Raw genomic sequence first — 15,557 nt, 5'->3', positions numbered from 1 at the left:
CCTTGCAGCTCTCTGTCGTCTTCCTGCAGATATTCCTGGAATGAGGTCTGATGGGCTGTGTGGGCAGCGGCTCATACCTTGGGAGGGCTGAGGCGGTGGCACGTTTTCACTACTAAGAAACTTACAGCCACACTCGGCAGCTCTTTTACTCGCCGCTGCTACAAACAAAGGGGTGATTCAGTGTTTATCGCTCCGGGTCGTTTTTCTTGTTTCGCAACTTTTTAAAGTGTTGCTCATCTGGCCTCGGCAGTCGTAAATTTCTCCCTCTCAACCCTGAATAATAAAACGACAACAACATAGCATTAAAATCACAGTCAAGAAGACCAACCTTTAGACAGTAATCCGTATGTTCAGTTTCTGATTTCCTGACCTCGATTAAACACAAGGCTTTTAAACCGCGTAGGCTGGAAAATCAGATGCTTTGTGTCGGACCAAGCAAAGACGAGCGCTGCGGGAATGCTGTCTGTGGACGTTAGCGCTCTGTGATCGTCGAGGGGAAGCTAACCGATTACCTTTAGTGATGCGAACTTACAAATACTTGTTTCGGTGCTCAGATGTGGTTAATTTCATGAAACATGTTGCGGAATGAAGAAACTACGTGAGGTTCCTGGTGCCTGGTCGAGCGTGGTTACTGGGTCAGAGGTGGGAGTTATCTGCCGCTGCCGCGAAGGAATGAGGTCAGACGGGGAAACCAAACGGGCTGCAGTCAGAACCTACAGCTTGTGTTCTGTTGTTACCCATGATAGAAAAACACTGAACCAGTCGCATCAAAGCGCTACTCAAATCGAGCGTAGAGCTAATTTTGGTTAATTTGCATCAACATAAAACCTTAACAGACCTTTTTTCTCAACTCTAACAATGTTTCCTTTAAACCAAAATCAAAATGCAGAGCTGTGGTGAAAGTTATAGGGAAGCAACGCTGGACTAAGTCAGCTTAGTTGTTGTATCTCAGCAGTGCCCCGGGCTTTGCTGCAACAATGCAGTTGAGTGGATTTGTTTCATGTTTTAGGGAAGATCGGTTTTAGGTGTGCAACGCAAGTTAGATAGCCGCCATCACTGGAATAATCAGCTTCTCCCATAAGTTTCTGTTTGTTGCTGACGACTTCACTCCTTTCACAACATCTGTCTAGCTTTTTAAAAGCTCAAGGGAGACCCTAAGAGTTGCCTCGGGACAATTTCTGCATGTGCTTCAGGATTTAAGCATCAATGTTTTATCACAATAAGCACTTTTTGGTTAAAGAAAATTTCTTCAAGTGAAATTTTAAACTGCCCTCCATCGTCTGATTGATTGAGTTAATCTAAGGTTGATCTTACCCGTCGACTAACGATTGATAAGCGGCAATTTTCTTAAAAACCTTAGTTTTTCTATTGTATTAAGAGGGTCTTTCCATTAAACGAAGAGCTAAACGCTAATAATTCCCACAATACTGTGATGGCCTCCGCTTTTATGTCATCACATCCTCGCCTTCTGAGCACATCAGTGAGTTTTGGTTGAGAAGTTGACTCTGCTCCGCCAGGCAGCCTGGCTAAAGGGAGCTGTTTAGCTGAAAACTTAAACAGCTTTTTGAGTGTATATATTTAAAAACAGAATGGCATAAAGAGCATTTTGCACCTTTGTCATTAAACAGTGAAAAAATAATCCCACACCGGACTTCATTTGGACCGCTTAAGGTTGCCTCCGCCATGACACCCTGGCTCTACTTTAGAATGGGCGGCAGCGTCCTCTTGTGGATGGCGACCGCACAACAACACTGAAAGAAGGTCTGTCTCAGTGGACGGTAGTTAATCGGGTGGAACAAACTGTAATCTACTTAACTATTAATTGACAATTAATCACAATTTGAATATTTGTTTGTAGAGAAGCACCGATCCAATACCTGGATCAGATATCAGCTTGATACTTGGTAGTCTGACTGCAACATGTGATGTCTGCAACGTAAAAACTGCGAGGGGTGGGGATAAAGTTGGTAAATTCAAAACCACAAACTTAAATTAGCACCTCCTAAAGCATCTTGGTAAAAAGGACGCAGACCTTTTCTTTTTTAACAATGCTTATGTCAATCCTGATGCCTTCACTCATATGGCAAGGTATACGGGTCATTCATTCAACAGTGGTATCGAATCGGTATCGGGTATCAGCCGATAAGCTCAGCCCAGGTATCGGCATAGTATGGAACTGGAAAAAAACTAGATCGATGAATCTCTATTGAATCCCTAGTTCTGAATAGTCTGGAATAAGACTGAATTTCAAGCATATTTCTGGTTGGACACAATGTACTCAATACAAATGGCTGTTTGCTGGTGCATCTCATCCTGGAGGAGTGAATGCTGCAAGTCAGTGACTCGATGCAGTCTGCTGGGTTTCCTTAGGTAGAAACTATTTGAACCATCTTGAATAATAAACTGAACTCAACTGCACTGTTTTATAACTAGAGCAATGTTGAATGGATGTAACTGGCCTGCAATCTGTCTGCATGATTCGATTTAATTGCCTTTTTATTCCTTTAAAGTGTCTTGAGACGACATGTGTTGTGAATTGGTGCTAAATAAATAAATTTAATTGAACAGAGTAGATAAATGTTGGAATAAAAGAACCGCCTAAAGCGTTCCTCTTTATGTCCTGTCCCATTGGGGACAAGATAAACATCTGAGAAGATGTTCTCTTTTAATCAGAGCTCTTTTTATGCCGCTTTTATAAAATATAAGCACTTTCCTAATATAATGATGTAGTTTTTTCTACCTCATCAAGTCTTAAGTTGATTATTTTGGATGGTTTTGATTCAGATTTGATGTTTTTTTTATGCGGTTTTGGGCCTGGTGCCTACAAAAACAGCTAGATATGCTCAGACATCTCAGGGTTAAATTGTTTTATTTGTGATCTGGCAACACAATAATGCTGTAGTGTTAAAGTTGTCGTGGAGGAGAGGCAAGTCTGAGTCAGAGGCGTTTGGTTAAGCTGCGTAATTATTGGGTGTGACTTGACTTTACATAGAAAAAGTTTCACCAAACTCTGTAAAAACCTCGTCTCCCCCCCCCCCCCCCCCCGGTTAGTAGTAGCCTTAAAGGAAGCAGTCAGAGTCTGTGAAGCTGTTTCAACAACAAGCAGCAGCAGCAGTGAGTGTAGTTGAGCGGTTTCCCTCCGTCCTTCTCTTCCTCCCACTCTTGGCGTGCGTGCCCTTGTTTGACACGGCATGGGTGGAGATTTCACGTCCTTCTGCAGCGCCAGAGGGCCGGGCCCCGCTCTGCAGGAGGAATGAAAACGATGTTGGAGGGACAGAACAAAGCCTCGGCTGCTCTCCTCTACGCTGACCTACAGGGATTGACTGACTCCATTTTCACTAAGTTCTGTTCAGCCGTGCTCTGGAGTTCACTGGAAGGATTTCTTTTCTTACCATTGATTAAATTTGTAGAGGAAATATATTCGTTCTATAAAAAGATCCAAGCAACGCTTAAACGTAACAGTTTGTGCCCTTTCCTTTAGCTCCTCCTTTATCTCAGTGGATCTAAAACACGTCTATGTGTGAGAAATAAAGGCTGTGATGCTAATCTATTGAACAACCGGCTCTGTTGAAACAGATGGCCTTTTGTGTGGCGACATATAGTGTTGCAGTTCATCCCTAGTGGAGGAACAGCAGCACTTTGATAGAGAGTCACCTAGTTACAGGGTTTACAGCAAGAACAACCAGTATCACCAGGGCTGGGTGTTATGCTGACCTTAGATTATAAGGTGTTGAAAAAGCTGAGTTGGCAGAAAGATGGGGAGATTGCTTATAAGGTGCATTCTGTGTGTTGCATCACTGTGTTTTCTTTTTCTTTTACTTAAAATAAGCTTTGAAAAACATAAAAAACAGTAAGTAAGTAGTTGCTGGTGAAGATTCTCAGTCATCCAGGTCATGGTCATTCCAAAAAAAGTAAAAAACATAACTGGTTACGCTTCCTCTCCAGGAAGATTTCTCAATTCAAAAAGTCTGGAATAATGTGGAGTAACATGCTTTGTACTACAGTAAGTAAGTAGTTCTTAGTTGTACTAAATAGGGGTGCACGATATATCGGCATTAACATTTTTATCGGCCAATATTAGTCATTTTTTTAACATATCAGTAGCGGTCCGATAAGTAAACTGGGCCGATATTAACAACCAATGTTTATTTCCATCTAGTTGCCCTTAGTGTCTGTGTTTCAGTAGGGGGGGAGGGGTCGGTCATGTATTATTATTATTATTATTATTTTTGGCCAAGAGACAGTGACAGTAATGCGTTGCAGCCAGGATTGTGTTTTTTTTTTTTAATGAGGCAGAGATGCAATGTCAATAGTGTGGCTGACATACAAATCAGAATCAGACTTACTTTAATGATCCCAGGGGGAAATTACTTTTGTTACATGCTCCAGAATACACACATTGTTATATATATATATATTTACAACATTCCACACAAGGTATTACCATATCACAATAGTCATATTACTTCACCTTGGGAATCCAAATGAAGTGATAGTGAAGTTTAAAAAGCGTCTCATTTGCATTTAAAGAGACGGCACCACAACGACTTGTTCTCAGACGCACCTCAGAAAGGGGGTAAAAGAGGGGCTGTGGGGAAACAATAAAGAAGAAATCAGACCAAAGCATTGCAGTTCCACTTTATATCGACCACAACTAAATAATTTCAATGTGAAAATTAGGGCATTAAAAACCATAATGTGTCCCCTTTAAGTGGCCACACCTTAAAAAAACTATTTTTTTAAAGACATTGAGGGTCTGGCATACATGTTAAAGCCACCAAAGATGACCAAGTGTTGCATGCATCTTAACTCTGCACGAGTAAGGCGTGAGTGAAACTAAAGGAGCTCCCTCTCCTCCTCCTCCTCCTCCTCCTCTTCCCTTCGCTTTCCAGCGGCTAACGGTGATCAAGTAACCATTTAGCTGGATGGTGTGGTTCGTTTGTTTAACCACTCAACATCTTAGCAAATTTATTTTCCAGCTGGTATTATAACCAAGGGTCTGATTACACTCGTTAATACTGCAGCCAGTGTCGGTCATAGTGGGATGAAATGAGGAAAAATGTTATAAATATTCTTCTGGCGTGTCTGGAAAACTAGGTTGGCCTTTCTGGTACATTGCTAAACTGGTTAGAATCTTATTTGAAGGACAGGGACTTTTTTATGTCGAGAGTGAACTTTACGGTGATATTGTTTTATTTTGAAGTAAAAAAAATAGTTTACAGTTAGACAAAAGAAAAGGCTGGAGATATAGTGTAGAATGGCAATATATCTTTGTGTTTAACATAGGGCTGGACGATATAGAAAAATAGCATATTGATAATTATCAACAAATTCAAAACCTATAATTGAAGTGCGGCCATGACTGTTTTATGCTGTTGCTTATTGACCTATTTCTAGATACAGACACACAAACACTGAATTCAAACTCAACCCTTTATTCAACCAACTTTTTACCAAAACTACAAATTTTTAAAAAAGAAAAAAGAATGTGTGCTCTTTGAACTCTTTGAAGAGGGCGTTGCTTGTTTCCTTAGTCTACGTTTGATTGGCTGAGAGGATTAATGACTAAAATTAACCTAGATGGGTAGAATGCAAAAAGGAAGGAAAAATTTTATTCTATTGAACTTTTTATTGACCCTTTTTTTTCTATTATCAATATACGTCTATAGATCGATATATATTGTTATTGAATTATCGTCCAGCCCTAGTTTAACACAAGTCAGCAAAATGATGCAACCTGATCAGACTATGGTTAGACATGCTCTGTACCTTGAGTCATGTTTGTTTTTAAGAGTCATGATTACAGGTAGGGAAATAATATCCTGATTGTGATTTTACTGTAAAAGAAGTGGTATTATACATATTTTTTTTTACAATAAGGCCTGCCTATACGTATGGTATTCTGGAGAAAAACAAGCTCTTGAAATGTTAAGGCAGGGGTTTTCATGGGTACAGTAGAGTCTTTATGGGGTTACGTCCTCTATTTATTTGTTCAGTGAGGAAAAGCTAGTTGAAAGCGGGCAAATGTTTTGCCTGGCATTGTTTTTGGAAAATGTCCTGCTGCATTAAAGCATAAAGTCTGCAGTCCAATAACAACGGATTTTATCCAGTAAAGCATCTCAGAATAGAAGGCCACTGTTAGGGTTAGAAAAACCTGAATAATGAAAGATCTACATGTTAATATTTATCTTTTCTGTCTTTTAGATTGGCTATTTATTATTAAAATTAGATATAGGATCTTTAAGATGGTTATTTTTGGTATCCATTCGCTGTTAATATCTGCTTAATAACTGCTGAACCTCATGTTTGGGTATTTGTTATTTGAGAAGTATGGACTGATAGCATTAAATATTGAGGTTTTATAACATTTTGTGGCACTATTGTGATAAAAATGAGTTAAAACGTTTTTTGCAGGCCTCTTAGGTAACTGTACGGCTAAGTGCAGCCCCAAATGCTGCTCCTGAAAAATATGTCTATTGGAAATGGACTTCAATTTACACGAAAAATTGTCATTTTTATTAGTATACTGCACAATATAAGTTCATTTCATCTGCTTTTTTGAATATGCTTATGTTTATTGATGCTATCATGGAATAAACAGTGGATAAAATAGTAAAAGTATGAACAATACATGGCAATAGAGTTTGTTATTGGAGTGTATGATTGTCACAATAAATCTAAATTCATGATATCGACACAACAAAAGCCCCATCCTAGTCTGTGTAACAAGCTAGTATATGTTCCGTTTTTTTAACATGGTTCATTGGAAGCAGGTGGTTGAAATTGGCCATTTTTCCAGAGTTTCAGAGATCTGCAGGTCAGACACTCAAAAAAAAAAGGTTTTTATGTTTTATTTGAATACATCAAAACCTTTAATGTTTTGCTTTGGGGTGCATAAAAAAATCAACATTTTCTTCCATTCTCTTTGTTCTGAGATTTCAGTAACATCACATAGAGAAGAAGGGCTTTGATGCATAAATTCAGAGAACCTTTAGCACCGTGGTGGTGCAGTAAGTTAGTGCGTGTGACTCATGTACAGATTTCAACGCTGTTTCCTATCAGTTGACTTTGAAATAAAGGCCACTAGTGGCACACAATGTAAACAAAAATCTGAGAATCTTGTAATAAAACCTGTTTCTATAACAACAAAATGACATTTTTAGGCTTTAGTTTGCAGGATTAAGCTTCTCTGCAGCAGGGACTTGGCTGCTGATGGAGAGATGACACCAAACAGGGCGATTCTGCAAGAAAACCCGCTTAGGGCTGCAAAAGACTTGAATCTAACTCCTTCGAGCAGGAGAAGTGAAATGGTTCAGATTGAAGCATATTCATGTGTTAGAATAGCCTAGACCTGAATCCATCTGAGACTCTTTTGGAATGACTTTAAAACCGATCTTCATGGACGTTCTCCATCTGATTTGACGGAGGTGGAGCTGTTCTGCTAAGAAGAATGGACCGCAATATCAATCTCTAGATCTGCAATACAAACAAGAGTAAATGCAGCTGCATGCCGCACTTTTCAGATTTATATTTATTAAAAAACAAAAAACAGGAAGGCCATTTATCATTTCCCTTTCACTTTACAGTAATGTGCTACTTCTGGTTGGTCTAGCTCGTAAAATCCCAACAGAATATTTTGAAGCGTGAGTTTTAAATGGGACGTAATGTTTTCATTAGGATGCTGCAGGTTTCACTGACCTATTGAGCCTGAGAGTAAAAAGCCTAAGCAGCTGTTTTTTATCTGTCATCATATAGGAATCTTAACGTTGAGGAAAGCCCAGTTTTTGTTTTTTTTGTTTCCATTGACATATTTGGTCGCCTCCTCCTTTGCTCTCACGCTGAGATTTTGAGCTGGAGGCGTGGCTGAAGCAAAGTGTAGGATTTCCAAGCAGCTGGTGCATAGCTGAAGCATGACTCTCATTAGAAACACAAATAGAGATGCTTCGGCTTGCTGCCGATTGGCGGCCTAAAAGTCGGTCTTTTTTTTTGTTTTTTTTCCAGTGAGTCATGGCTTTGCCTGAAAACTGATCCTTTAAAGACGAAAGTCGAGGTTGGGAAAGAGCTGCGCGGATCAGAACATGTGGAGGTCTGCGCTGCTGTGGGTGTGCTGCTGCAGGCTGATGAAACACAACCCAGCAGGGCTTGTTTGTGCAGCACATCAACAAGTTTGGAAGGATATTGGGCTCTGGAAAGACTCTCTGCACTGCGGCTTTATCCAGCCAGCACAGTGGCAATGTTAAATCTGACAAGTTAGATTGAAGCTTTTCACCCTAATTGCGCTTTTTAATTGAAGGAGTCGTCTTATTTAACGCGGAGGTGTGTTGGATATTAACAAATGATTTAGGTACACCCAGTTCTGAGACGCCCTCTGGTTGTCCTTCACGAGGAAGAAACATCCGCCCTGCAACGGACTCTTCCTTTGTCAGCTGCAGGTTTTATGACTTATTCCTGAAAAAGGAGTTGGTCCCAGGAGACTCGACGTAATAAATGTTTGTTGTTGCATTGATCTGTTCCCAGTTTGTGGAGAAGACATGTGGATCTACCTGCTCTGTCACTCTGTACACTTTGTTTTTAGACTCAGACATCAGAAAGTGCGGAAGAACAACATATAAATGTGGTCTTACCTGTTAGAACCCGGAAGGACCAAAACATGTCTTTGGACTTCCTCTGTCTCATCTTAATTAATTTATCTCCAACCCTATTTGCTAATTATAAGCTCATATAGTCATAGCTAGTTATAGCTAAACTGGTTCGAATCTTATTTGAAAGACAAGGACTTTTTATGTCGAGAGTGAACTTTACGGTGATATTGTTGTTTTATTTTGAAGTTAAAAAAAATAGCTTACAGTTAGACAAAAGAAAAGGCTGGAGATATAGTGTAGAATGGCAATATATATTTGTGTTTAACACAAGTCAGCAAAATGATGCAACCTGATCAGACTATGGTTAGACATGCTCTGTACCTTGAGTCATGTTTGTTTTTAAGAGTCATGATTACAGGTAGGGAAATAATATCCTGATTGTGATTTTACTGTAAAAGAAGTGGTATTATACATGTTTTTTTTTACAATAAGGCCTGCCTATACGTATGGTATTCTGGAGGAAAACAAGCTCCTGAAATGTTAAGGCAGGGGTTTTCATGGGTACAATAGAGTCTTTATGGGGTTACGTCCTCTATTTGTTTATTCAGTGAGGAAAAGCTAGTTGAAAGCGGGCAAATGTTTTGCCTGGCATTGTTTTTGGAAAATGTCCTGCTGCATTAAAGCATAAAGTCTGCAGTTCAATAACAGCGGATTTTGTCCAGTAAAGCATCTCAGAATAGAAGGCCACTGTTAGGGTTAGAAACACCTGAATAATTAACTGAACCGGTGCAGCTCCTTGATTCTTTAGGTTTGTAGGCATTCGATTGTAGATTTGCGGCTGTGTTAGCGGTTATTATCCTTCTAATGACTCAGTTTGGCCAAAGCTTCAGCTGTCAGGGCGATCGAATCATGTTCAGCTCCGATGTACAACGATTGCTTCAACGATTGAAGAGGCCTCAAAACGAGCCCCGATCATCACTCCTCCAATACAACTTTGCAAACCCAAGTCATGCTGTCTAATTCACTTTACAAAGAGGGGGATTTGCTGTTTTGCCACTTCAAGGAAAATTGGTAATTTCCTTAAAATGTTTTCCATCTATGAATAATCGTTGTCGCTGTTGGTTCTAAAATAGTTTAGAAATGGTTGTAAAACCTTCACCAGATTAAATACAGATACAGAATCAGCTTCATTGGCCAAGATTGAGGAACCTTTTGAGGAAATAAATAAAAGATACACCACAGCGGTTGCTGTCCAACAGTCATTGCTCATATTCTTCCTTTTTGGCATTGTGTTAATTCCTAAGGAGTATTTTTTCCCCCCAAAACTCTATAAACTGCATATTTCCAACTTGAATCATACAGAAGCAACAAGGAACCATTTAGTTTCCCATGACCTTATTAACAGTCATGGAAAACCGTTTATATGTGGGTGCACTGTAAGTCCTCATCTTTTTTTCCTCTACCAGTCTGTTGTCTGCATTTTCTTATAAAAGCAGAATCACTTGGTCTCGTTTGTACCTAAAATAAACCGGTTACTTTATAGCACGGCGTGTCGTTTTACCTTGACCTTTCTCACTTTCCCATATATGCACCTTTTTAGCCAAATGACAGAAGATAAATACTTTGTTTGCTGCTCGTTTCATTGACTGCATGAGCAGACCAGTTTGTTTTATTGGTACATTTCTCTGCTTTCTATCTTAGAGACCGCTTCTTTAAGGATGTTCATGGCATTAAGACCTTTGAAGGCTGAACTAACATCCTAGCTGCTGCAGCTACACCTCATGTTTAACCTCTAATAAACCTCCATGCACGCGTTCTCAGAATACACAATGATTTGGGTTTCATTTGCATGTTTAGCTGCATTTTACCTCATGTTTGACTTCCCCGCCTGTCTGGAGTCAGTTGCATTTAATGGTAACTAATTATGTTCTTCTTGTTGCCGTGCTGTGTATTCAGGTCTGCTTGGCTTCATGCACAGAGCATTTAGTGAGGGATTCATCCGGCTGGCCTAATGGGGAGTTCACTTCCTGATACACGATTATTGCTTTAATACCAAGTTCAGAGCAACACATGCTGCAACTGATAATAATCCTGAGTTTACTCATAAACATTTCCAGGATTTCATTTTTGGTCTTAAAGTCTAACAAACACCCACTAAATGTTATTTTTGTTTATTTACTACATGAATGGATGAAACAGTTTTCCATGCTTCGCTAATTAATTAAGAGGAAAGAAGAAGTAGAAAGAAATAAGACCAGAGTGCACTTCTGTACGCCGCAGATCGGAATTATATATAATTCAGAAGCTTGGATACAAATGCATGCTCATCCTTTCAGATTTTTATTTGTTAAACTGGATCCCATTCTTTCCACTTTACAATTAAAGGCAGGGTCAGCGATTTTTCCAGAAGTTTCTCCAAGTCTCTTTTTGAATAAGACTTTCTTACCTGCTCTTCCGCTCCTCAGGGGGATCGTGTGATTTTTTTTTTTTATGTTTTTTTTATCCCAAATTCCCTCTGGTCTTATTTCTTTCTACTGAGTCCTTCGTCTTCTTCTCATAAACATGAACGCGGTTCGCTTGTTGCGACTCTCAGCCATGTTTAAAGTCTACGGTGGGAGCAGCGGAGCTACAATGAACTGCTAACGGCTAAGCTAACCGCTAAGCTAACGGCTAAGCTAACCACTAAGCTAGCCGTATACATAAACACAAGAAGTGTGCATGCACATTCAGTACGCTGAAACTAACCAGTGGCCCGTTTCTAACCTAATTTTTTAACCTCCTTTTTCTGAGTACATAATGTATTAACGACTCTCAGGATGGAAGGACCATTTTACCCCAGTGTAGCAAAAAGTGTTTCTGAACAGGATTACCAGCTATAGCTTTAAGCAGGCATAGACAAGACAGACGAGAATCTATATTGTAAAATAAGCACCATGTGACGTCCCCATCAGCATGAGGTTGTTTGCTCAAGCATGGTGCATGACTGCGTTCACGTGAGTCACGCTGTAGATACTTCCTGGGTGGCCTCGTGCATCTCTCTGGGTCACAGGAGGTGGTTGGCTTGACACAGTTGCAGAACGGATGCATCTTACCTCAGTTTTCTTTAAATTTGTAAAGCTAAAAAAACAGACACTCCGTTATTTTAATTGAATAGTTTTGTGTAGCAGGGGTTAAAAACAGTGGATTAACTTTTTCTTAAGAAATATCTGTCATGATGTATGTTTCACTGTGTGGAGGTGTATTTATCATAACATTTTTTGTCATTGTGAAAAATTTCCGACCACTATAACAATTTTGGTTTTTCTTGACAACAATAAATCCTCATGATGTCTGAAAGCTTGTTATTATTAGGATAATTTTTTTCTTCACTGTTGGTTCCTTGAGAGCGTCAATGAATATATCAATACGTTAAAAAATATGATTAAATTAAGTAACTGTGTGCAGTTTAGTGATACAAATTACACTTCTTTATGTAGCTGGTGACCTGATGAAGCCCTTTTTTAATTTTCTTTTAACATTTTATATTATTACATGTGTTTTTTTTTAAGGACATTATTTTTGTTTGGGGTATGCTGTTACAGTCATACAGTTATCTAAAAAAGACTTCAAGAAGCTGTAAATTAGTCTTTATTATCACTTTTTCCACTGATACTTTTGTTAAAAAAATTAAAAGTCTTTATTGCATATCCCTAAATCAAAGACACTGTTCTCACATGCAATGTGTACCTACTCACTTTTTTCTTTTCTTTATCAAAGGTCATAGTGAAGTAGACCTTAAATAAATTGCTTTATTTAGATCATAGAGCAATTATTCTTAATAATGGCCGTTGACGATTAAAGAGGTCTTCAAAGGGTATTATCATTGTTAAAATCTCATAGAGTTTTTTCTTTTCATTTTTTTTCTCTATATTTGCATGAAAAAGTACTACTTATTAGGTGTATCTTTTTGGATAATTAACAGCTGTGTCCAAAGTACACACTGGGAGCCATTTTAGGCCCTTGGACTGGTTTTTATTTTATTTCTAAATCATTTTATATATTCTGCGTCCCCCAACTGCAGTTCAGGAATGATACAAACACGGCCCACAGGTGGTTGGTTCAGTTGAATACTTTTTATTTTTAATTAGTGCAAAATCATTCCTGGGAAAATAAAATCTTCTTAAGATGGAAAAATGTTAGGCGCAACACAGAAGACTCGTCTATTAATTACCAAGATTTTTTTAGTTCTCTTTAATTGTAAAATATTGTAAATATAACCACATCTGTCCTTCACTTTTATTCGGAAGCACACTTTTAGGGCATCCAAATCGAAATTTACTTAACTTTACTAAATACAGCAAACATTTTAAAAGAAAGAATAACGACAATTATGTTCTTATAGCTGAGAATAGATAAAACATTAATTTTTTCCCTCTCCTACAGACTTCATCTGTTTGATTGAAACACTGTGTTTAGTTTATTGTTAAGCAGGTAAAACCAATTCACAAAATACATTTCTGTGAAATAAAACCTTTGGCCCACAACTTAAATTGACAATTTTGGTCCAAGGGAAAAAGTTTTAACACCTCTGATTTACAGCATATTGTGATAAAGATTAGTAAACCCTGGCAATAAATGATGAGCTCTAGTTTGATGACGCTAGCAAACCCTAAAACATGAAAGTATGGCTTTGATTTATACTTTTGCTGTTCCGATTTTTTTATGAGGGCAGAAAAAAATACTGCATTTATTTTTCAACATATTGGTATTATTGTGTACAGTTTAACACCACACCATCCGTAGGTTGAATTCAACGTATTAAAACAAATCTCCGTCGTGTTTAGAGTAAAAAATGAAGAAAGCAAGTGGCCAAAACATGCTTAAAGGCACAGCATGAATGGAGTGAAAAATATTTAAGATTCAGTGTTTCCCGCAGGAATTAGCTTATGCGAGGCGGACCGACTCGCGGAGCGGGGGGGGGGGGGGGGTGGTGCTTGTTGACGACACGTTTTCCGCGGACCGAATCGCGGAGCGGGGGGGGGGGAGATAATACACGTTTTCCGCTGACATACTGGGGGGGGGGGGGGGGGGGGGAGATAATACACGTTTTCCGCTGACATACTGGCGGAGCGGGGGTATCCATGTGTTTTTTCCCTGCCATTCACGCACGCGCAATACCAACAACAACAAACCGCGTGTTAACGGCACTTTTTTTTTTTTTTTTTTTTTTGGAATGTTGGCGTGGCGGTAGCGTGAGTTTGATAGCGCTGCGGGAAACACTGAGATTCCTCTATCCTGCCTGGCAATTCCAGCAAAAAACTTGTAGCCTTTGAGTATTTTTTTGGCCATTTAACTTAGTAGTAGAGACGATGGAGCAGGTGTCCTCTACCTGTGGTTTTATCTGCTGTTAGACTCGGTAGACACTGATTAAAACGTTAACTTTCTTCAGCATCGTTGATCCGTTTTTAGACGCTGAAGTGATAAAAGCAGAGGTCAGCTGCACATCAGACGACCTGTTTTAAATACTTTGCATTCATGACTCTCTTTGCGTCTTCTCACCTCTAAATAACAACTTTTGCAGAATCCTTTGGGTGTTTCTGTCACCCCTGGCTCGGTCACCGCTGCACAAACTGCATGTCAGACTCCATATCAGACTCCATATAGGCAATAAAACATTTTATGATGCAGATGCTGTGCATTCTGGGGGCTGAAAGAGGCCGATGAGCTGTGGTTGGATGCAAGAGGCCAAAGGCATTTATCTTCGGACGTCACAGCAAAAACATTTATTTAATTGCTTCCTCTCTGGATGACTTTATCACATTCAGGGATCTGTGAGCCTGTAGCATGTCTTCATTGGGTCAAAGCCTCTGATTTCAGATGAAAACGAACGGTCCGGTCTAATCTTTCCATGTCTGAAACCCTTTTTGAAAACATTTAGTCGTTCCTCTGCCAAGAGAACTGGGAGGAGATTAAAGGAAACAGCATGCACTGATCCCCTCGTTAAGACTTTTCTATGCAAGCCTCGCCGGGATGATCATGCCATGAATATTCAAATCATTTGTGCTTCTTTAAACAGATGATATATTCTTTAAATGTTAGGTTTAATATGTAGCTTAAAAACCTTTTAAAGTCCCAAAACATGTTTCATGTTTATTTTATTTTCTGGTTTCGGAGCAGCAACATTACATCAACCATCTGAACACAGATGATTGTAGATGGGTGCTTTGGGGATTTATTAAAACATGTAGCAACTTTCAAGAAAACAAAAAATAAAATTTTTAAAAGTAATTAATAAAGTCTGATAATTTGGTAAAACAATGCTGGGGCCAACTTATATAAGCAGTTAGAAAGTCCTCTTTACTATCTCAGTTTTAGGTTGGTTGACAGCATTGTTTAGTTTTAGCCATGCTGTCATGGTTATAAGATGTTTTGAAGTTATTCTGTCTTATTCTGTCAAAGGCCACGTTCACATTGCAGGTCTTGATGCTCAAATCCAATTTTTTTTTTGCTTATTCCGATTTTTAGGTGGCCGTTTATACTTAGACTTAGACAAACTTTATTGTCATTTTGTATGCACAGTGTATACCAAACAAAATTTTGTTGCCTACAGCTTGCGGCAATGTACTGACATTGCAATTGAAATAAAATATCATTACAATATAGAGTGCAGCAGTGATAAGAATGTAACAGTGCAGGGGGAAAAACGGTATTTAAAAAGGTGTGCAGAACACCATGTTCAACCATGTTTATAGTGCAAAGATAATGGTACAAAAAAAGGCATTAATTTGAAAAGTTAAATGTTGGGAGTGCAAAATAATAATGGTGCTAAAATACTACTATTAAACGCGACCACCATTACACTGCTGTCTGACCACAAAGCGACCCTTTGATACCAGCAGGAGACGTCACAGAGCAGTGAGCTGTTTTACGAAAGTACTGGTGAATGTAATCGTTTCTAGAAGTGTTCGATAAAGTTTCATTAAAAAAAAAAATTGT

General features: G+C 38.9%; 1 protein-coding gene across 4 annotated transcripts in view; it reads left to right on the top strand.

The window, feature by feature from the left end:
- Window positions 1-15,557, top strand: part of esyt2a (extended synaptotagmin-like protein 2a) — a 68,383-nt gene that overhangs the window by 8,394 nt on the left and 44,432 nt on the right. The gene's annotated exons all lie outside the window — the stretch shown is intronic.

Source organism: Fundulus heteroclitus, unplaced genomic scaffold (genome assembly GCF_011125445.2).
Source record: "Fundulus heteroclitus isolate FHET01 unplaced genomic scaffold, MU-UCD_Fhet_4.1 scaffold_85, whole genome shotgun sequence".
Classification (NCBI taxonomy): domain Eukaryota; kingdom Metazoa; phylum Chordata; class Actinopteri; order Cyprinodontiformes; family Fundulidae; genus Fundulus; species Fundulus heteroclitus.
The sequence above is the reverse complement of the archived record's forward strand: the minus strand, read 5'-3'. Positions and strand labels throughout refer to the sequence as shown.